At 46.0% G+C, this 21,914-nt stretch overlaps 1 protein-coding gene across 5 annotated transcripts in view; it reads left to right on the top strand.

Annotated features, from left to right (window-relative positions):
* The first annotated feature begins 1,036 nt into the window (after positions 1 to 1,036).
* The window catches only part of Rin2 (Ras and Rab interactor 2), a 190,284-nt gene continuing 169,406 nt past the window's right edge, over positions 1,037 to 21,914 (top strand). For 3 of the 5 annotated variants that reach the window (XM_048348724.1, XM_048348718.1, XM_048348722.1), the window contains exons 1-3: positions 1,037 to 1,150; positions 3,143 to 3,209; positions 6,582 to 6,638. The gene's annotated coding sequence lies outside the window, so the exon portion shown is untranslated. Of the gene's footprint in view, positions 1,151 to 3,142; positions 3,210 to 6,581; positions 6,639 to 7,301; positions 7,405 to 18,899; positions 19,030 to 21,914 lie in introns of those variants that run through there. The other 2 variants (XM_048348719.1, XM_048348720.1) reach the window with 2 other exon arrangements.

Below are 21,914 nucleotides of genomic sequence, written 5' to 3'. Positions count from 1 at the left end.
GCCAGGATTCCAGTGCAGCTGTACTATGAAATCTACATCCCATTGGTTACTGGTCTGCTAGTACCAGGATCTCTCTGTTTTCTTTTCCATTTCTGTGCAAATCGAGGCTCTCTTTGGACACTTGGAAGGTTCTTTGTGAAACAGGTCACTCTGGTACTCTGTCAGCAACTAGCTCCCCAAAGGTACCGTCCCTGCTGGAACTGGGAACTTGAGGCGACTATGCCAGCCGGACTCCCCAAAGACTACTCCCCCCGCCCGGCTCCGCAGCTTCCCTCTTCTTGGTCTTTCTGCGTGGCCTCCGGCCAGGTTGCAAAGGGATTCAAGCTCTGGGATTAACAGCCTTCCAGCAGCTCAAGCCCCTTCGGGCAGGGTGGGGTGGGCGGCCTCAGGCACCTCTGTCCAGCTAGGATACAGCAAACAACCCGCCATGGGGCTTGCGGGTCTCCGAGCTCCAACAGCCTGTCCTGCACGGGAGATGGTGGCCGGGGACAAAGGGACGCGGCGGGCACTGGCCTGCCCAGTGCGGCGTCTCCAGTTTGCGCCTCAAATCCGCCCCGATCTGAAGCTGGAGGGCAGCGCAAGCAACGGGGAGGCGGTGCGCCTAAGTCCAGGCAGCCAAGGAAAAGAAAGAAAAAACACCAAGAACAAAACTGGTTTTCCGGGGTGGGGGTGGGGCGCAGAAGGCTGGGGGGCGGCGCCGGAGCAGCCGGCCCGGCTCCCAAGTTTGCCTCGGGTTAGATAAACTTTGGGATTTCAGCCTCTTTCTGGCCGCAGCCACCCGGGCAATGGGGTAAGCTAGGAGGGTGGACCGCAGGAAGGTGGGCGGCACCAGGGGGCGGGGTGGTCGGACCCCAGGGTCGCGCAGGCGCCTAGCTTGTCACCTCCGACCTGATCGCCCCCTCCCCATCCTCTCAGTGAGCTCTTCGGGTGGGCAGGGGGTGGGGAGGAGGGGGTGGCTAGCGCGGGGTTGGGGGAGGGCCAGAGGCAGACACAAAGCCTTTTCCGCCTTCTCCACCCCTCTCTCCTCCCCAGCCCCCTCTTCTTCCTGATCCTCCTGGGCTGGGTCGCCCAGCCCCGCGCTTACCCTCGGGGCCACTGATCGCCCCCCGCCTCCGGGACCTGCCGGGAGCCCCCCTTCCACCCGCGCGAGGTAAGGGGAGGTTGCTGCGGAGATTCCCCCCGCCCCGTGCCCGCACCCTGCGCCCCGCGGGGCGCGCGGGGAAGCTGCAGAAACCAGCGCGCAGTCCTCTGCGCTCCCACTGTCCCGGGGAGATTCATTGCCCAGAGTCAGCCCCGGGGTCCTCTCGGGTCGTGGGGTGCGGTGGGGGCGCGGGCGAGCACCGCGGAATCGGGATGCCAGGATTGGGGCCAGGATGACGTTCCGCCGCGCTGGGCGGCCTCGGGTCTAGGAAGGGTCACCGGGTGTCCTCGGCTGACCTCGGCAGAGGTGGGCTGAGAGGTCACAGCAGGGGCTTGGTGGCTTGGGGTGCAGATGTGTGTGTGTGTGTGTGTGTGTGTGTGTGTGTGTGTGTGTGTGTGTGCACCGAGTGGGTTGGTAGAGTTTCCTTGACTTGCAGGGCAAACCTGGTTGCCTGCCCCGCGTCAAGTGCGCCCCGCGCCCTCCCTCCTGAGCTGCCCTGGAGCTCGCCCGGATGCCTGGGCTCAGGCTGCCGGCCACCCAGGTGTCTTTAACACCCCCATGGCGGGGAAGTTCCAGAGGGACAGTCAGCAAGTCCAGGCATGGAGGTGCTTACAATTGGTAGTGATTGATGGCAGTGCTGTGAGTTCCAGCCCCAAAGGGTTCCGCGGCCACATTCCGGAGGCCTCCCTACTCCCCTCTGGCCTCAGCGTCCACCCCTGGCGTGGACCCGCGATGGGGCACCCCTGCTGTGGCCGGAGGTATTAGGGTTTGCAGGCATTCAGCTTTAAAGCCTGTGATAAGGTTGCTAAGAAATCCAGGCCGGGTTGGTCCCCTGCGCCCTGAGAGGCGCCTCTCTTCTCAGAGCTCTGAAGTCCCTCAGGATTTCCTAATTCAGAAGAGGCAGCCCGCAAACCCACACTGGGTAGGGGAACTTGCTCCCAGGATTCGGGCATGTTGTGATTTGTTGGGCTCTCACTGGAATCTGTCTGGAAACTGCAGAGCTGGCATCCAATAATAGAAGCTTGTAAATATCCAAGAAAAAAAATAAACATTGGCAGCAGTCAGTGTAAGACAATATTTTGTAAATGAAATGGAACTTAAAAAAATCCATGCTAAACAAAACATTAGCACTTTAGATAAAGACAAGCTATCCCTCCTCATTGTGCAAGAAGGACAGTGCTTTACAATCTTTCCCTCTCCCTCCTTCCCCTTTACCTAGGTTGACAATGGCATGCCACATGTTGGGGCAACTGGTTGTCCACGGTCACTTTTATGGACATTACAGCTTTGTGAACGGTTGTCGTGGTTCAATGGGAGGGTGGTGTGCTAGGTGTGTACACTGGCTCTGGTCTTCCTCTTGGCCTTGGGCTTACTATGTCTCCAGGCCCTTATATTCTTCAAGGCTCCATCCTCCATACTTGACATCACCAGCTGTGGACTGGGCGGGGCCTGGAGCCAGGAAGACACATTGCCTTTGGAATTTGGGAAGAAAACCCTTGACAGGAGTTTGGGGTGGGAGGGAGGGGAATTTCCTCTCCTGCCAAGGGAGACTTCCTTTAGCTGGAGACCTTCTCCCTGCTGACAAGGGAACTTGACTTCCTCTAGGTTGTCCTGTGTGCTTATAGGGAGAGAACATTCCAGCAGCTCTCTTCTCCCCACCCAACAGCCCCCCACCTTCATGCCTTCTCTAAAAGACCTTCTACCTACTCAGGTTCCATTCTAGAATTCTAGGGAAAAACTTTGTTTAAGCTAAATCCACTTCTGCCTGGAGGAGGCAGATAAATCATTCCCCGGTCAAGGGTGTGTTACCCTCTGATATCTATAATAAAGTAGGATCGATCTCTCTTTCTCTCTCTCTCTCTCTCTCTCTCCTATCTCTTCCTCAATCTACTTCCCCCACTCCTGCACTGGGATTTGAACTCAGTCTCTTAAGCTTCCTAGACAGGCACACTACTAACTTGGGTCACATCCTCAGCCCTTATTTTACTTACTTATTTTTAGATAAGAACTCCCATTTTTGCCCATTTCCAGCCTGGACCACATCCTCCCCTCATCTATGAGGTGACTGGTATGACCACCACACCCAGCTTATAGGTTGTGTTAGGTTTGTTAAAGTAGGTAGCAGGTAAAGAAGAACGCCAGGCAGTATTCAGGCAGGAGAGAAAGTTTATTACCGAACTGCTGGCCTGTGGCCATCCATGGCCAGAGAGAAGGGAGAGAAGGAAGAGAAGGGAGAGAGAGGAGAGATGGGAGAGAAGAGGGAGAGTGGGGAGAGAAGGGACGACCCCCACCCAGCCCTGCCTTATATCTAGGGCTGGGGCAAGGGGTGTGGCCAGGTGGATTAGGATGTGACCTCAGGGAAAGGGGAGGTAACTGCCTCCAGGTCTGCAGGTTACCCAGGTAACTGGGTGGAGACTTAATGAGGAGCCCTCAGGGAAAGGACTTTACATTCCAGCCTTTTAATATTTATGAGAAAGGTTCGGCTGCGTCCTGCTGGCAAGGGGCATTGGCATTAGGGGTAAAAGGCAGAAATGTGGCCCTTCCTGGAGAAGGCAAGCAGCAGCTGTCCCTTGGTGGTAGATGCCAGTCCTTGAATGAAGCCTGGAAGAAGTCTCATGAGGCAGGGGCTGGACAAAAAAAATATTGAGGCAAAAGGAAGGTTTTAGGGCACAAAATTGAAAATTGGATGACTTGGCTACTTCTTATACCCAGGGATGGACATTAGATGGACAAGCTACTATCTCTTGATCCCCTGGCTCTGATTAATTTTGAAAGGGTGAGATAAAGTGACTCCATTTAGGATATGACATCATTCTCTTACTTCTCTCCATGATCCTTGTTCCCTGAACTGGCTGAGTCCCAGGGGTCTAGGTGTTTGTTGCTGGGATGGCTTGTCCCCGATGGCATTCACAGGATTTGAACTCAGGGCCTGGGCACTGTCCCTGAGCACTTCTGCTCAAGGCTAGTACTCTACCACTTGAGCCACAGCTCCATTTCCAGCATTTGGCTGGTTAGAGATCAGTCTCTTGAGCCATGCTTCCAGCCTGGCTCAAGTTAGCTGGTTAGTTGGGAGTTGGAGTTTGACAGAGATTTTCTGCCCGGGCTGCCTTCGAACTGCAATCCAAGGCATCTTTGCCACAGAAGCCCTTTTTTATTTCCAATTAAAACAACAAGGAGACCAAGGGGACTAGAGCTTACCTGTACCTTGTCAAGAACTGACCAAATACTTGCCAGAATTCTGCAATGACAAAAACTCAGTAGATGTGATGAGTTTTAGCACAGATATATAGCTAGATGGGCATACTAACAAATGACATTTACACAGACATACACACTGTGCACATAGGTTTTACAGCATGCAAAAATGAATTTCAGCGGTAGACTCTTTTGGAATTCCAATAATAAATGACTTTTTTTTTGCTCAATATTTTAGAACATGGACGATTAGAAAAACAATTTTGCTAGCAAACAACAATTTTCAGATTATAAAATGGAGAAACCGTATTTTGATAAACTCCAGTTGGAGGCCATGTTGCAGGGGGTGGCAGGAGGACACAAACACACTAACAGAGAACACGTAGCATGGCATAATGGCACCTGAGCTGGTGCCCATTAAACCCAATATCCACCACGTGGTCAATGCTAGAGAAAAGAACTTTTAGATATGTTTGCTGACAAGCACATTGGTGGTCAAGCCTCAGTTTCGGAGGTCTGTGAAAAGAGGCAGCTTTGTGAGCAAGGCACATTATCAGGATGGTACGACTTGGAGTTTTTATAAAGTAAGCAAGTAAGCAGGCAGATAAGAGAGGGAGAAAAAGGAAGAGAGAGAGGAAAAGGGAGAAACAGTGCCTGAATATAAGTGACTCCGGACCATTTACATTGCAGTGGCAAAAACTGTATCTGAGCGAGTATTTCGAGCAGGCCTCATTGCACTGTCAAGAGGCGTGCTAGCAGTGTCCCGGCTCGGGTGTGACTGTGATGCAAAACCCAAAAAGCACGGGAGAGAGGCACCTGGTGAGTGGATGAGCTTACCGGGCAGAAGCGATGGACGGAGCTGCCAAGAACCGGAGCAGCAGCAGTTTCACTCACCAGGGTAGACAAGTGGTGTGGAGGTGGATGTGGAGGCCAGCAATGATATTGGGAAAAAGTCCCATGTGGCGTCTCACAGCAGTTCGGTTCGAGGAAAAAGGGCCGTCAGGACTGGGGATACTCCCAGAAAAAGGAGAAAAATAGATGGGAATTCCGTCTGTCCTGACTCTTAAGCCCTATCCAAGTCACAGCACCATATATGTTAGGTTTTTTTAAAGTAGGTAGCCGGTAAAGGAGAACGCCACGCGGTATTCAGGCAGGAGAGAAAGTTTATTACAGAACTGCTGGCCTGTGGCCCAGTTGATCCATGGCCGGAGAGAAGGGAGAGAAGGGAAAGAGGGGAGAGAGAGGAGAGAAGGGAGAGAGAGGAGAGAAGGGAGAGAGAGGAGAGAAGGGAGAGAAGGGAGAAAAGGAAGAGAAGGGAGAAAAGGGAGAGAAGGCAGAGAGAAGGGAGAGAGGGGAGAGAAGGGAGAGAGGGGAGAGAAGGGGTGACCCCCACCCAGCCCTGCCTTATATCTAGGGCAGGGGCAAGGGCTGTGGCCAGGTGGATTAGGATGTGGCCTCAGGGAAAGGGGAGGTAACTGCCTCCAGGTCTGCTGGTTACCCAGGTAACTGGGTAGAGCCCTCAGGGAGAGAACCTTACAGGTTGAGATGGGGGTTTTGCTACTTTTGTATCCAGGCTGACCCTTTCTCTAGATGTCTGCCTTCCAAGTAGTTGAGATTATAGCTGTCAGCCATTGCATCTGGTTCCTCGTGTTTTTTTTTTTTTTGTTTGTTTGTTTTGCCAGTACTGGGGCTTGGACTCAAGGCTAGCACTTACCTCTTGATCCACAGTGCCACTTCCAGCCTTTTCTGTTTATGTGGTGCTGAGAAATGGAACCCAGGGTTTCATGCATGCTAGGCAAGCACTCCGCTAAGCCACATTCCCAGCCCCCCTTATGTCGTTTTGATATAGTGTTCAGCTTCCTTTCTATGCCCAACCCACCTAATGAGCTTCCAAGAAAGCTCCCCATCTCCCTTCTCTATTCCCTGGTATCATACCCCCTCTGTCCCCCAGAGTTCCTTGTGTGGGCTTATCACTTTCAAGCAATATGTCATGGACGCCACTTATCCATTGTCTATAGCCCAAAACCAAATTATAGTCTTGCCACTAAAGGAACATGTGCAAATTGAATGAATGAAAAAGTATCTTTATGTCAAAGCATTTTGAGGAGTTATACTACAAGAAATACATCTTTCCAACTGTAATGCCTCTAAGGAAAGCAGGTTGCATTTCTATAGTTCTTTATGAAATGCTTTACTGGTTAGTGACTCAGTTGTTTCTCACAATAATCTTAGTTCTGTTTTATAGGTGAAGTGATGGAGGCCTAGAAGGGTCAAAAGACCAAGGTGGGAACCAGGGCTCCAGGTAAGAATGATTCTGCTCCACCCCAGCAGACCTTTAGCAAATCCATAGGCTTGTAAAGACTTGCTGAAGGCAGAATGCAGACAATGTGGTCTAGAGCCAGAATTACCAAGCTGTGTGTGAGCAGCAGTTTTACTGAGGAATTTCTAGGGTTACTATCATAAAATGTGTTGGAGAAATCTTAATGGTAATTTCCAGAACCTTTGTAAAACATGCTCTGGGACTCTAGAATGGCACCATAGTGTGTGGTATGCTTGCTAACTTTATTTGATCCCAGAGTATCTTCTAGACACAGTATTTTCCAAGGAGTCCACTTGGAGAAGTTGCTTTGTGGGCCCCATGTGGTATGTGATTCTCTGGGTAGAAAAAATGTGTGTTTTCTGGACATTTGGAAGTCATAGTAACCCACCCAGATAAATTTAGAGTACATTGTTGTTGGTTTTTGTTAGCTCTATGCCTTTGATAGATATCAGTTACCTAAAATTTGATCAGATTTGAAGTTCTAGAAGTGTCTTCCTCTGCCCATAATCCCTCTATCTCAGCCAGCCTTTGCAGCTCCTAAGGGTATTTCAAATGGAGCTATGCAAATGGGATGGAAATCTCAGAGCTTCTATACTGAGAGCAATGTTTACTGTAATTAATGACAGTAATAATTGTTTTTTGCAGAACAGGGGATGGAACAGACCTAGAGCCTTACACATGCTAAGAAAGCATTCTCCCCCTGGGCTACACCCTAGCTGGAAAGAAAGCACTGTTTCATCATCTCTAGGTATGTAGATGCACCCAGTTCTCCTGCTTCCTCTCCTTTTCTCCTGGGCACTGGCCATATGGGTTCTCTAGGGTATCAGTGTCTACATTTCTCATGAAAAGATAGAAGAGTCTCAGAGGGACTCAGGCCTGGAACAAACAGCTTATCCATTATTCCTCAGCCCTGGAAGTGCAGCACCGACTTTACATGGGGCCCATATTTGAAAGCAACCCGTAGTTGCTTCTAAATCAGTCTAACCAGCAATGTGCTGTTATACACTGTGTACAGATCAGAAGACCCAGATCTTCAGTTGCCATTAAAGAGTTGCTGAAGAGGAGTTAGTCAAGTCAGAATTGTAGGGACTCCAAGAAGTATGGAGCTGGGTATCTCATGCCTATAATCCTAGCTACTTAGGCCTGAGATTCAGAGGATCTTGGTTTGAGGCCACCTTAGGAAGAAAAGTCCAGGAGACTATCACCAAATAATAGGACAAAAGATGGGTTGGAGGTTTGGCTCAAATAATAGAGTGATAGCCAAGACAGCAAACTGAGCAAGTATGAGGCCATAAGTTCAAACTCTGGTCCTGGAAGAAAAAAGAGAGAGAGGTAGAAGGAAAAGATAGAGGTGAGTGAGAGGGAGAGAGGGAGCGGGCGAGAGAGAATGAGAGCTGTAGGAGCCCTAAGTGCACTCTTGTGGATTTAACTTACACTTGGAGATGTTTCGAGATCTTCAAGGTAGAGCAAATGTATCTCAAGATTTGTTTCATAGGTTTTTCCAATGTGGAAAATGTCTCATTCAGACAAGCATGTAGAATAGGAGTGTTTTACAAAAATATGGGCCTGTCAGGTAAGATGGGGTGGAGGTACCAATGGTATAGGCTGACAAAGAAGACCAGAAGGGTAATGAACAGGAGTAGACCCCTGGAGTTCGGAGCCAGTGCTCACATTTGAATGCTGGTGTGTGTGTGAGCTAAGAAGAGGGTAGAGAGGAAATCCTGAGGGTAGATTTTAAACCCACTGCATTCAGAAGTTTGTATGTCACCTAGCAGGAAATACAGGGAGTCCCAAGGACATGGTGGGGCCAGAAACAGAGTGATGACACTTGGGGTGCAGTCCGTGATCAAGAAAGGAGTCAACAGAATCCTGGAAGCCTCTTGAGCCTACATTTTGGCTACTGAAGCAAAGCCTCTTCTCACAGAGGAAAATAGACTCATAAGGTATACAAAATTGGCAGTTTACCCAAAACACTCAAGCTAAGTCTTAAACTAAACAATCTCTCATGTAAACAGGAAGCCTGGATACTTTGGGTATAAGAATGTAAATATAAATGAAACCTCTGATTCTTAGTGGAGTATGAACATCACTTTATGTTTTTTTACCATTAATATTCTACAATGAAACTAAAATTATTATTATTATTTTGCACCAATCCTGGGCTTGAACTCAGGGCCTGAGCACTGTCCCTGGCTTCTTTTTGCTCAAGGCTAGCACTCTACCACCACAGCGCCACTTCTGGCCTTTTCTGCTTATGTGGTGCTGAGGAATCGAACCCAGGGCTTCATGCATGCAAGGCAAGCACTCTACCCCTGAGCCACATTCCTAGCCCAGAAACTAAAATAATTTTTAAATAATGGGTTTTTAAACTGAGTTCTAAACTAGAGGCAACAGTGCAAACAAAAAACTGACAAAACCCCAGAATCTTGATATTGAAGAAAGCAAAAATGTCGAGAGATCTTATGACACAATATTTTGTATCATATCACACTTACAAATATTAGCAGTAACTAGAGAGAATATAATGACACTCTGTTTTCATTCTGCTAAAAATAAATGTATTTGTAGAAAATGGAAAGAACAAATCCTGGAAGCTCATGTCCAGTGGGTACAGAGGGAAAATTGTGGAACCAGGTATGCAGAGGAAGAGCCTAGGCTGGCGATAAGCTAGAACCTTCATCCTGCTAGCTCCTGAGAAGTACCCGTGTAATTGATTAGGACCCAGACTCTCTCAGGTCAAGCACTTTTACTATTAACCCAAAGTGTGGAGAGTCTGTTGAGAGTGGGGACAGAGCCATCCAAGTTAAATAACCATTAGCAAAGAGACTCAAGAATACTGTCCCATCATGATGGAATAAATGACTAAGAAACAGGATTTCCTGTAGCAGAAACTGTTTTGAAACTGGCTCATAGGTTAGTAAGAGTTTAATTAAACATAGTCATTTTTATAGAAGAGCTTATGAGAATAATGTTGGATTTTTCTTTTAAATCAGGCTATAGCGAGGTAGCCCAAGGTAACCTATTTTTGGTTATCGAATTCTATTACTAGCTTTGAATAGCCGCCAAAGCTGATGGTCCCTGATTGAGAACTCCTGGTTCAGTTATGTAAGAGAGTTTGTGAAAGTGTGTGGGTTTATTTTGTTTTAACTCCTATAGAGTGATTTAAGTGATATTGCTGAGCTTTATGGTATCCAAATGAGAAACAAAGCCAAAATGGGCTCTAATGACTGCTGTGCCATTTTTGCTTATGGGGACATGTGGCCATTGACAGTACATAGAGGCAGGTATTAGCATAAAGCATTTCACTTGTTTGAAATTCTCAGAATTTGAGCCATTTTAAAACTCAGACTTGGGCCAGGCACCTGTGGGCAATGTCTGTACTCCCAGCTACTCAGGTGGTTGAGATTTGGGATGTAGGATCTAGGGTCTCAGTTCAAAGCCAGCATGGACAGAATAGTCAGTGAGCCTATGTATCCAACTAACCAGAAAAATACTGGACTAGAAGCATGACTCAAGTAGTAGGATGTCAGCCATGAGCAAGAAGGCCAACAAAGCTATATCTAAAATAGTGGGACATAATACATTATACAGGTCTGTAAATGAAGCTATATCTAAAATAGTGGGACATAATACATTATACAGGTCTGTAGCATTTGTACACAATGAGACCAAAGGAGGACACTCTTAGGAGAGGAACAGAAAGGCATACTGCCTATGTGTATCTGAATATACAAAATAATATTTATTGAAATGAACTCTAGTAAATGAAAAAAAGAGATTTTTTTTTTGCTGTTTTCATTTTTTTCCTTTTTGTTTGTTTATATGTCTTTGGGCATGTAAGGGGAGGGCACAGAAATGGAGGGGAAAGGGTGGATGAATGCAGTAATGGTACTCACTGGACACCATGTTGAAAGTGAACTATACAACTGTGGGTGAGGATGGGAGGGAAAATCTGGGTGACAGCAAAGGAAGGAAAGATATTGTTCAAAAATGAAATGTAGGGGCTGGGAATATGGCCTAGTGGCAAAGTCCTTGCCTCGCATACATGAAGCCCAGGGTTCAATTCCTCAGCACCACATATATAGAAAAAGCTGGAAGTGGAGCTGTGGCTTAAATGGTAGAGTGCTAGCCTTGAGCAAAAAGAAGCCAGGAACAGTGCTCAGGCCCCAAGTTCAAGCCCCAGGACTGGCAAAAAAAAAAAATAAAAAAATCTTTACCTGACTTATGTAAACTGTAACACTTCTGAATATCAATTTTATAATCTGTAATCTCTCAGAAGGCTGAGATCTGAGGATCGCAGTTCAGAGCCAGCCTGGGCCAAAAAAATCCATGAGCCTACTCTTATTTCCAATTAACTACCAGAATGCCTGAAATGGCACTGTGGCTCAAGTGGTAGAGCACTAGCCTTGAGCTGAAAAGCTCAGGAACAGAGCTTAGGCCCAGAGTTTAAGCCTCATGATTGACAATAAAAAAAAAAAAATAAATAAATAAATAAATAAAAGATTAAAAAAGAAAAGGCCTAAAGAGAATACAAGGCCCTGAGTACAAGACACAGTACTGGCACAGATGAAAAGCATTTGCTTTTCCACCATTTTTGTTTGTTTTTTCTTCGTTTTTTCTTCTGCCAGTACTAGGGCTAGAACTCAGGGCTTTGTGCTTGTTCAGGTGGCTCGCTTTCTCACGGCTGTCACTCTTCCACTTCTAGCCTGGCTTTTTAGAGATTAAGTCTTAAGAACTTCACTACAAGTCTCAGCCCCTTGAATAGCTAGGATTATAGACACGGACTACCAGCATCTGGCTGTTTCCCTACTTTTTTTTTTTTTTTTTTTTTGGCCAGTCCTGGGCCTTGGACTCAGGGCCTAAGCACTGTCCCTGGCTTCTTCCCGCTCAAGGCTAGCACTCGGCCACTTGAGCCACAGCGCCGCTTCTGGCCGTTTTCTTTTTTTATATGTGGTGCTGGGGAATCGAACCTAGGGCCTCGTGTATCCGAGGCAGGCACTCTTGCCACTAGGCTATATCCCCAGCCCCTGTTTCCCTACTTTTTAATGAGTAAACTATTTAATTTTAAGTACATATATTTATGCAGTAAATGGGCTAAAAGAGACATTTTGGTTTCCATAGACAGAAATGCTTTTCTTTGCCAGGTCAGGAATCTAAAAAAATTTGAGAAATCTAAGCACTTTTGTTACTTTCAGTAATTAGTTATGTAATTAGTGAATTTAGTCACTTTATAAAGCAGATTTTTTTTTTTTTTTTTACTATCTTAAGTGTCATGATTTCCTTCCTAAGTAGCCATTTCCCAGCGCATTCATACTTTCCCAAAATGAATGGAGGCAGATGCCCTGTGCATTCACTGACAGGGTTGGATTGCATTAACTGTCAGGGTTGGATTTCACTAGAACTTTGTGTCTCTGGAGGTCAGCCAAGAACCCACACCTAGCAACAGTGCTTACAAACAGCAGCCACACCCCTGCAAGACTAGAGCCAGGTGTATCTCAACTCACACTGGTGAGGACATGCACTCAGCCGCAGCCGGCCAGACTTTTCTCAAACGTGCTGAGTGGCCGCACCTTTTTGACGCCATCCAGAAGCGTCACTCTTTTTCTCTGTGAATGCTTGTTCGTTTCCTTTGGATTTCTTTCATGGCTTCTGTGCACAGGACATTTTTTTGGAGTTTCGGACAACTAGCCCTTTATATTTTCTTTGATGTTTATGGATTACCATTTCAATTCACCTGGAATAAGCTGGCAGGCGGCTCCTTAAGGAAGATGGAAACTTCGCTGTTACCCCCAGTACTTAGCCCTTAGGCCCAGCACCCTTTGCTTCTCCAACCGCTTTTCTCCAACCAACCCCCAATTGCTACATTTGGAAGGGTAAGTCCCACTCTTCTTTATGTCCTGCAAACTTCACTCTTTGATTCTATCAGATTTTATTTCATGGGGTTTGTTGAATTATATTCAGCCTAGACACTAATGTAGTTTCAGGTCCTCCTTTCTGTGGCAAACCTCATCCCTGAATTTCAGGCTGAAGGCCTGTGTGTCCTGGAACTGCCTATGTGCATGGGTCCCTGGGCTGCCTGGTGACACCTGGGTCCCGTGGAGACACGGGCTTCTGGTTTCAGCACTGTTGGGAGGTGTGAGGGCTTGGATGGCTCCAAAGTTCACTTGCTTCAAGGACCTGGTAGTCTGGTAGGGCATGTGGACAGACAGGGACAAGGGCTGTGTGCTCAGTTCCTGACTTGGGTCACCAAACTGTTTGCATGGAGTTTGAACTTGAAAACTACTTAATTCAAGGGCTTTATTACTCTCCTTTGTAGTGGCTTTTCTACTTGGCAGCTTAAGGGTCCATATAAGAAAACTGACAGAGATTCTGTCTTTTTAGAAAAAGCCATCCAGCCCTCCCCTCCCTTTATGATGCAAACAGAGAGATGTTAGGCTACTATGACTCTTGGTTAGACGAGGGTTTTTTGTTTTGCTTTGTTTTTGGTATCAGTACTGGGGCTTGAACTCAGAGCCTGGGTGCTGTCCCTTCGTTTTCTTTTCACTCAAGACTAGCACTGTACCACCTGAGCCACATTTCCACTTCTGGCTTTTTTTGCTAGTTAATTGGAGATATGTGTCTTCATGTACTTTCCAGCTCAGCTGGCTTCAAACTCCAATCCTCATTCCCTTGAGTAGCTCAGATGACGGCTAAGGAAGGAGACTTCACCCTGTGAACATTAAGACTTGTCCGAAGGTTTCTTGGCTTAGGAACAACAGAGTCTAGGGTAGAGGAGGTGGGGGAAAGGAGAGAAGGAAGGAGAAATTAACAGCCAATGAAGTGATCTCCTGGGTGATTGCAGTTATTTCCTTCAGAGTGGCTCCATCAGTACTTCTTAACACCCTTGGGGTTGAGTCTGGTACATGCTGTAGCAGTACTTCATACCCTGGTGTGCCATAGTCCCTCTGTCCCTCATGGTGAAATTTCACTTTTGGCATCTGTTCTGCCTCTTCTTCTGCATTCTGGGATTCCTGCTTTAACATATGGTTGTATACTTGGCATCACAAACATTTCCCTGGGCACGTCTCACAGCCCGATTATACCTGATACTTTCACACATTGGCCTTCTGCCACACAGTGTATAGCCTTTGGGCTACAAGTGTGATCTAAAACAACACAGAGAACTTATTTAAAGTCCGCTTCTGCAGGACTGCGGGCTGGAAATGGCCATTTCCGTGAGCAGAGCTAGGAAAGGACAGAGGTGGGGTGGGTTTCCAGACCTTTTTCTATTCGAGGACATTTAATCTGTGAAGTGTCTCCATTGGGAAGGCTTGATAAGCCCCGTGACCTAGGACATGGAGCTGGTGCCGCGGGAGAAGGGCCATGGTGCTCATCAGGTTCCACCGGGAAAGCAAGGCTCTCAGCTGGGTTGTGGGATGCAGGAGAGGAGACAGGGAGGGTGGCGTCCAGATTCCTGGAAGATTTTCAATCCCAGAAGGGAGGCAAGAATGGTCCATACAGAACAAGTGGACGACAGCTTGGGAGAGCATCATCAGAAATTAGACTGTGTGGCAAGAAGACGGAACTCTGGGCAGGAACAGTCTAATCCACAAACAAATGCTCGGGTCCTACATGGATGTGGGACATTCTTTTCTTTTTAATTTAGTCAGGGTTCAGACTTGCCACCCTCCTGCCTCTGCCTTCTGATGCCAGGTGTGTATGGAGATTTAAACAGGTGAGAGCACCTGCAGTCCTCCTGGGGGTGGACCTCACACAGGACCTGTTTCTGGGTGCAAGCTTAGGAGCAGCAGTCCTATCGGACTGGCCCTTGTGTCATCTTTGCTCTCCCCAGCAGCCTGTGGGTGGAGTCACTTTAATCAAGTTGGCTATAATATGAATATGTATCTGTATCTGTGCGTTAAGGTACTTAATGAAGTCATTTAAATGTAAACCAGAAAGATCTCTTCATGTAACTAAGGGTCTTGAGGGCCAAATACTATCCCTTCATCAGGAGGACCATGAACCAAAGGTTTGATTAAGGGACAAGAAAAAAAGGCAGGGAGGGTGAGAATGTTGAGGGGAATCAGACTGACTCCATCTCAGATTAAAGAGAGCAGAAGCTAACCCCATCTTCACTAAGATCTCCCCCGCCCCTGACTTTGGGTACCAGTCATAAGGAGCCAACTTCAACTTCTGGAAACTCCATAAATTACAGAAGGAAACAGTCCAGGCAAGACTAAACTCTCCAAAAGAGAAATCAATGATTTGATTTTTATGTACAGAACAGAAGGGGGGAATGTAATATGGAGGTGGGATCTGGCCAGCACCATATTGGCCACATGGCTAGTTGTACTATCTAGCATCTTATCTTGATGGGTGTGCCTGGATTTCTACAGGAAGGGAAGCTCCTGCTGTCCGATCCCAGGTCCCCTTAACAAGGGTTTTTATGGTGTTTAGTACTGGGGGAGGTGACTGTAGGTAGTGTGAAGGCTAGGGCTACAGCCAGAAACTTGAGGCATAGTGCCTACAAGTGATAATTGACTTGCTTATCTTAGAAAACAGAGTAAACATCCAATTTTAGCACAGATTCTCATCTCCAAGGTTTTAAGCCTTTAGAGTCCAAACAGCTCTAACTTAATCAAACTTGGGGCAGTAATTTTTTAGCTCTGTCTGCCTCTATTGTTTGACCTTTCCTGGGCACAGCTCTCAGCCTTGTGAATGCTGTCAGAGATGGCATTCCGACCTCCTAACCCTTTGCAGGTCTTACCACTCGGCTCCAGGGTTTCGCACTGAGGTTAAAAGTCAGCCTGGGCTGGAAAATCTGTGAGACTCTTATCTCCAATTAACCACTAGAAAACCAGTGGCACTGTGGCTCAAAGTGGTAGAGCACTAGACTTGAACGAAAAAGCTCAGGGATAGCTCCCAGGCCTGAGTTCAGGCCCCTCACCACCCCAGCAACAACAAAAAATAATATATTTTATTAACATAGATTAGTTGGGAATGTGGCATAGTGGTAGAGTGCTTGCATGCACGAAACCCTGGGTTCCATTCATCACTACCTCATAAACAGAAAAATGCCAGAATTGGTGCTGTAGCTCAACTGGTAGAGCACTAGCCTTGAGCACCAAGAGGCTCAGGGACAGAACCCAGACCCTGATTTCAAGCCCTAGGACCAACAAAACAACAACAAAACCCATAGATTAGTTGTGGTTGTTTAAGTGTAGTTTCATTGTACCATCTCCATACATGTACCCCACCAACCTCCCTCCATCTCTTAATCCTCCTTCCTTCTTAAGACAATTACAAATAGGAAATTGTGTTTGGCATCATTTGTTTTGGTGCTGGTACTGGGGCTTCAATGCAGGGCCTGAGCACTATCCCTTAGCTTTTTTCACTCAAGGTTGGCATTTTTATCCCTTGAGGCATAACCTCCATTTCTGTCTTTTTGGTGGTTAATTGAAGATAAGAGTTTCCTAGACTTTTCTGCCTGCCTGGAGGCTGGCTTGAACTGCAATCCTCAGATCTCAGCCTCTTGAGTAGCTAACAGGTCTGAGGCACTGTTAACCTAGTTGTTTAACCTAGTTTAATTTTCACACATTTGTATAAAGTTTTTGACCACATTCATTCTCATTTCTTATCTCTATTCATCCTCCCCTCTCTCAATAAAGCCTATTTTTCTGCTGCAGATTTTTGTACTTCTAGAGTTTGTTGGAAATATTCTATATAATTATGAGATACCTACAGGATAGGTAAATGTACCTCCTGGAAATAGTTAGCTTTCTGTTCCTGGTGGGTTGCAGGTTCTCTGCAGAGTACTAATGAGCTGTGGGATAGAGGATTTTTGAGAACATTGGGCTTAAGACCCCAGAAAATGTGAATCTCAAAAGAATTCCTAATCACACCAGGGCACAGAAAGAAACACCTTCGGGCTATTACTGGTTAACTCCCCACTCCATATGCACACATAAGCATCTTGAGTTTACTGGTGTCTTCTCACCTCTACACCCATCTCTGAGGAACAGCATATGTCCTGCCAGCAGGATGATCCAAGGGCAGTGTATGCAAATCCCCTCCAAGTAACCACAGCAGGTCTCAGAGATGATGCATGTTGTTACTAGGGAGTGCAACTCAAGATGGAAATCCTGCCATTGGCATTCCATGCCTGTGCTGTTCTCAGCCTGAAGCTGCTAGAATAGTGGTAGATGGGAAACTCAGAAACCACCAAAGGGGGCCGGGAATGTGGCCTAGTTGTAAAGTGCTTACCTTGTATACATGAAGCCCTGGGTGTGATTCCTCAGCCTCACATATACAGAAAAAGCCAGAAGTGGCACTGTGGCTCATGTTGAGCAGAAAGAAGCCAGGGACAGTGCTCAGGCCCTGAGTTCAAGTACCAGAACTGGCAAAAGCAAGCAAACAAACCCACCACAGGACATCTGATGAGATTTCAAATATTTTGGATTAAGCTATCAAGAGGTATCACGATAAAGTCTGATTTGAGCTGTTGATATAAGGTGGGAATTCATCTCTTTTTTAGTTTTTCTTCTCCACTAAGGTGTTTACTAATTTGAGGATGAAGGATCATAAAAATAGTTATTTCAAGAGAAAAAAAGACCACCTACAACAATGAAAAAGAGACAGCACAAAAAGAAAATGAGCTACTGTTTTCTCATAGTGCATTTAAACTTCTAAGTCATAGTTGATTTTCAACATTCTTGGGATTATTTTTTATTTCCCATGAAAGGCATTGTAATGAAACTTGAAAGGCTTCCAGGAAAACTGTGCTAACATCTTCCAGAGACTTTAAAGTCTTGGTTTAAGAACCAGGACTTGCTAGGGATTATGAGGTGGTGCTCTGTGCCTGCTAAGTACACATTTTTTCTTTTGAACTTTACCCCCAGCTTCAGGATTTTGATTTCTGTGGGTTGTTGTTTTTTTGAAACAAGGTTTCAAAAAAGGTTTCAATTCATGATTCACTTGCATCAGCCTCCTAAACGCTGAGATTACAGGTGTGCATCACCACACCCATATGGCATCTATGACTTATCTTCCTCTTCCTTTTCCTCCTCATTCTTCTTCACACTGCTAAGGGTAGAATCTAGGATGTCACACGTTCTAAGAAAGTGCCCTACCACTGGGCTATAGCCCCAAACCTCAGGCAATATTTTTTTTCCTTTTAAATCAAATATTCTAGAAACCGAGATAAATATTGAGAAATACAGCAAAATAGGTTTTGCTGTTGTTGTTTTTACTGGGGTATGGTTTTGGGGTTTGAACTCAGGACCTTGTCTTTGCTAGGCAAGTGCTATACCATTGGAGCCACACTCTCGGTTCCTTTTGGCTTTAGTTATTTCTCAGATAGAGCCTTGAGTTTTTGTTCACAGCTGGCTTTAGTCTGAGAGCCTTCTACCTCAGCCTCCTGAGAAGCTAGGATTACAGTTGTGGGCCACCATGCCCAGCTTATAATAAAAGGTTTTGGGTTTTGTTTTTTTTTTTTGTGCCAGTACTGGGACTTGACCTCTGGGCCTCCCGCTCTTGCTCAGCTTTGTCCTCTCAAGACTAGAAATCTACCACTTGAGCCACAGCTCCCCTTCAAGCTTTTTGCTGGTTAATTGAAGATAAGAATCTCATAGGCTTTTATACCCAGGCTGGTTTCAAACTATGAACCTCAGATCTCAGTTTCCTGAGTAACTAGGATCACAGGTATGAGCTACAAGTGCCCAGCTAAAAAATAGTTGTTGTTTTTTAAGATTGACAATCTGAAGATAACCTTTGAGTAGATGATCAATGATATGGTTTATATGACATTAAACCAAGGGTAGAACCCTGTGTGACTGCTGCCTAGTTCACATGAATCTGGTTCTGCATAGACCTGAACAGGCAAGTCTTATGTCACCTGAGACAAACCCCTCTCAAAAGTACCTCAAGATCCCACAGTAATCATTGCACCTCAGGGTGGCAGACATCCCAGGTGCCAAACTTCTGAGGGTGTCACATGTGTCCATCTGAACAAGCTTGTGAGGGGGGTTCCTCATATGTCACCCCCCTGGTACGTGCAAAATAGTTGTATTTGCCCTCTTTGTCTTCATTTATAGAAACTGAGGCACAGAAGTGAAGTAACATGTTTAGAGAGTTCTGAAGTGACACTTGCAGAAAGATTAAGAAACTGCAGTTGCCATAATCGAAGCCAGACCTGTCCTCTTCACTGTTCTGTCCTGTCTCTTGGATTATCTGTGCATAGAAATACAATGTGCATTCATTTCCTAGGACTGTATATCAGAAGATCACAGACTCAATGACTTCAAGCAGAAGTGTGTTGTCTCATAATTCTGGAGACACAAGGTTTGAAATCAAGGTGTGGGCGGTGCCATGCTCCATGCTTCCCTTCCTAAACGTGGTAAGGAACTCTCCAGGCCTGTCAAGCTTCTGTAGATGCAAGGATTCCTTGGCTTGTGGGTGGTAAAGTGCAGTTCTCTATCTTCATGTGATGTTCCTGTGTGTCTTCGTAATACCTTCCCTATGTGCATATTGGATCCTGATCTCACCTAATGATTTCATCTTAACTTGGCTAAATCTGCACATCCCCTACTTCCAAATGAGGGTGACATTCTGTATTAGTGGAAGTTAGAACTGTAGCATGTGTTTCTTGAGTGTGGTGTGGTTCAACTCACACCCAGAATAAATGGAAAGATTGATTCTGTATCGAGGAAGTGCCTCCCAAGCAGGTAATCAGGAAGTAGAGCTGGGGCATTCTCTGTGGTAAGAAAGCAAAGTACCTGATATTAATGGTCTCTACCCTGCCCTGGACATCCAGGAGTCTGAAATGGGTGCATAGCTCTGAGACTCCCGGAGTGTAAAAAGGCAGAGAAGCAAAGTGGGTGGTTCTTGGCCACTGATTTGGTGGCATACTGTTTATTGAACTCTTGTGACTAGTTTCCATGATCCTCTGTTACTGGCACTGGTATATGCCAGGCTCGTGTCTTTGGAGCCCCTTGTCTTCTTCCTGCTGGCTTTGGGTGCTTGGAAAGGCCAATGACTCTATTGGGAAATCAAGTAGTAAAATTAAAAAAATCCTGATGATGCAATGGTTCTGGATCACAATCACCAAAAGTCATATAATCAATGATATAATAAAATAAACACAAGTAATTCCAGTATTATATATAAATAGTGAAGAATATTATTGTTAAAAATGACCAAAATGGAAGGAACACTTTTGCCTTTTTTTTTTTGGCCAGTCCTGGGCCTTGGACTCAGGGCCTGAGCACTGTCCCTGACTTCATTTTGCTCAAGGCTAGCACTCTGCCACTTGAGCCACAGCGCCACTTCTGGCTGTTTTCTATATATGTGGTGCTGGGGAATTGAACCAAGGGCTTCATGTATAGGAGGCAAGCACTCTTGCCACTAGGCCATATCCCCAGCCAAAGGAACACTTTTATTCCGTGCAAAACTCACCACTGTACCTTTAGGTGCTCTTAGATTTGAAGGCAGCTCCCTCCCTCCCTCCCTCCCTCCCTCCCTCCCTCCCTCCTGTCCTCCCTTTTCTCCTTTTTCTTCCTTTCTTCTTTCTTTCCTTTTTTGGTGCTAGTACTAGGGCTTGAACTCACATTGCCATGCTTTCCCTTGGCTTTTTCATTCAAAATTGGCCCTCTATTACTTGAGCCACATGACTCCAAGCTTCCTTCATTCTCACCTTGACTGAAGTTCTGTCTGATGGGGCAGTTGCTGTAGGAGGCTGTCAGCCAGCAACCATAGGCAGAGTTTGGAGGCCTTTGCTTCCAGAAAATTGGAAAAGAAAGAGCTTGTGCATCTAAAGTTAGCTTATATAATGTGTGGGAAAATGGCTTGAATATATGTTTTTCCCTCTCTACCCTAAATGGACAAACACCAGTTCACTGAGTCAGGGGAGTATTGAGATAGCTTGGAGCCAGTAGAGTCTCAGAAAGAGCTCCACACAGCCCAACCATGATTCTGTTCCCAAAGGAAGTCTAGTAGACAGGAATGTGGATTGGGAACATTGCTTTTTCTTTAGAACATCATAGGATAAAAGCAGTACTTTTGCAACCAGAGAAGTAGGGGAAAGATTAAGAGCCAAGGATTTCAGGAAAATATTTGCCATTAAAAAAGCCATGATTACTCATTTGTCTTCTGCCACTGTGGCAATGTAAAGGTGTTGAGAATGCCTAGACAAACCCTTCCTACCCTAGGAAAGGATGAAAGGAAGCAGGACCCATTCATTTCCTACCACGCACGGACCGGTACCATCGATGCTGTCAGTCAAACTAGGTTGAATGGAGAGCTACTTCCTGAATCTCCTCAGCCATCACTCCATTCCACCCCATTATCAGCTCTCATGAAGTTGATGCTATAATATAGAATAGGATATTTGTTTTGTTTTTTTAAATCCCCCTGCCTGCTGATTACAGACAGGATTTCATTGGAACAAGAGTGGCAGCAAGGGGAAGACTGGGATTGTTGAGTGCTGGCTGGACAGTAGGGAAGAATTATAAGTAATGATCTGGCAGCAGCTCTGTGATGCATTTGGACACAAGGCATGAGCACAAGTGGACAGCCGTGGCTGGTGCTGGACTTCTTGCTGACTGCCTTGTAACAGTGACGTGCTACAGTAAAGACTTCCATTGTGTATGTTTTCACTTTATGAGCCTATGAGAACCCAAGCAGAGATGTGGAGGAGGCTAGCGCCCTTCATCTGGAGCTTAAACAAGAGCTTTGGGTTTCAGGGCCCTGGATGGCAGTTTCTAGCAGCAAGCTCAGTAGGTGCTGTCCTAGAGTCAGCAGGGCAGTAATAAGTGCAGAATTTTATATTTGTGTGTTGTTCCAAGTCTTTGAAGACGTGATGATGGAAGGATTGGCTGCCACCATCTGGAGGGGTGACTTTGTGCACACAGCTTGTCACAGAAGAGACGAGAAGGCTAGACATACAGGAGATGGTTTTTTTTTTCTTCAAATTTTTATTATCAAACTGATGTACAGAGAGATTACAGTTTCATACGCTGGCATTGGATACATTTCTTTTTTTTTTTCAAATTTTTATTATCAAACTGATATACAGAGAGTTTACAGTTTCATACGCGGGCATTGGATACATTTCTTGTACTGTTTGTTATCTTGTCCGTCATACCAGCAGATGGTTTTAATACCACGTTTGCATGTATCTCTTCAGCCCATGTTTTACTAGCTAAAATCCAGCCACATAGGCCCTCCCCAGATGCAGGAAGGAAGGGTGCTGTATGAGGCTTCTCTTGCACATACTGTGTGGTT

The sequence above is a fragment of the Perognathus longimembris genome, chromosome 6, assembly GCF_023159225.1.
Source record: "Perognathus longimembris pacificus isolate PPM17 chromosome 6, ASM2315922v1, whole genome shotgun sequence".
Classification (NCBI taxonomy): Eukaryota; Metazoa; Chordata; class Mammalia; order Rodentia; family Heteromyidae; genus Perognathus; species Perognathus longimembris.
Note: the sequence above shows the minus strand (reverse complement) of the source record. Positions and strands in the feature narration are given on the sequence as shown.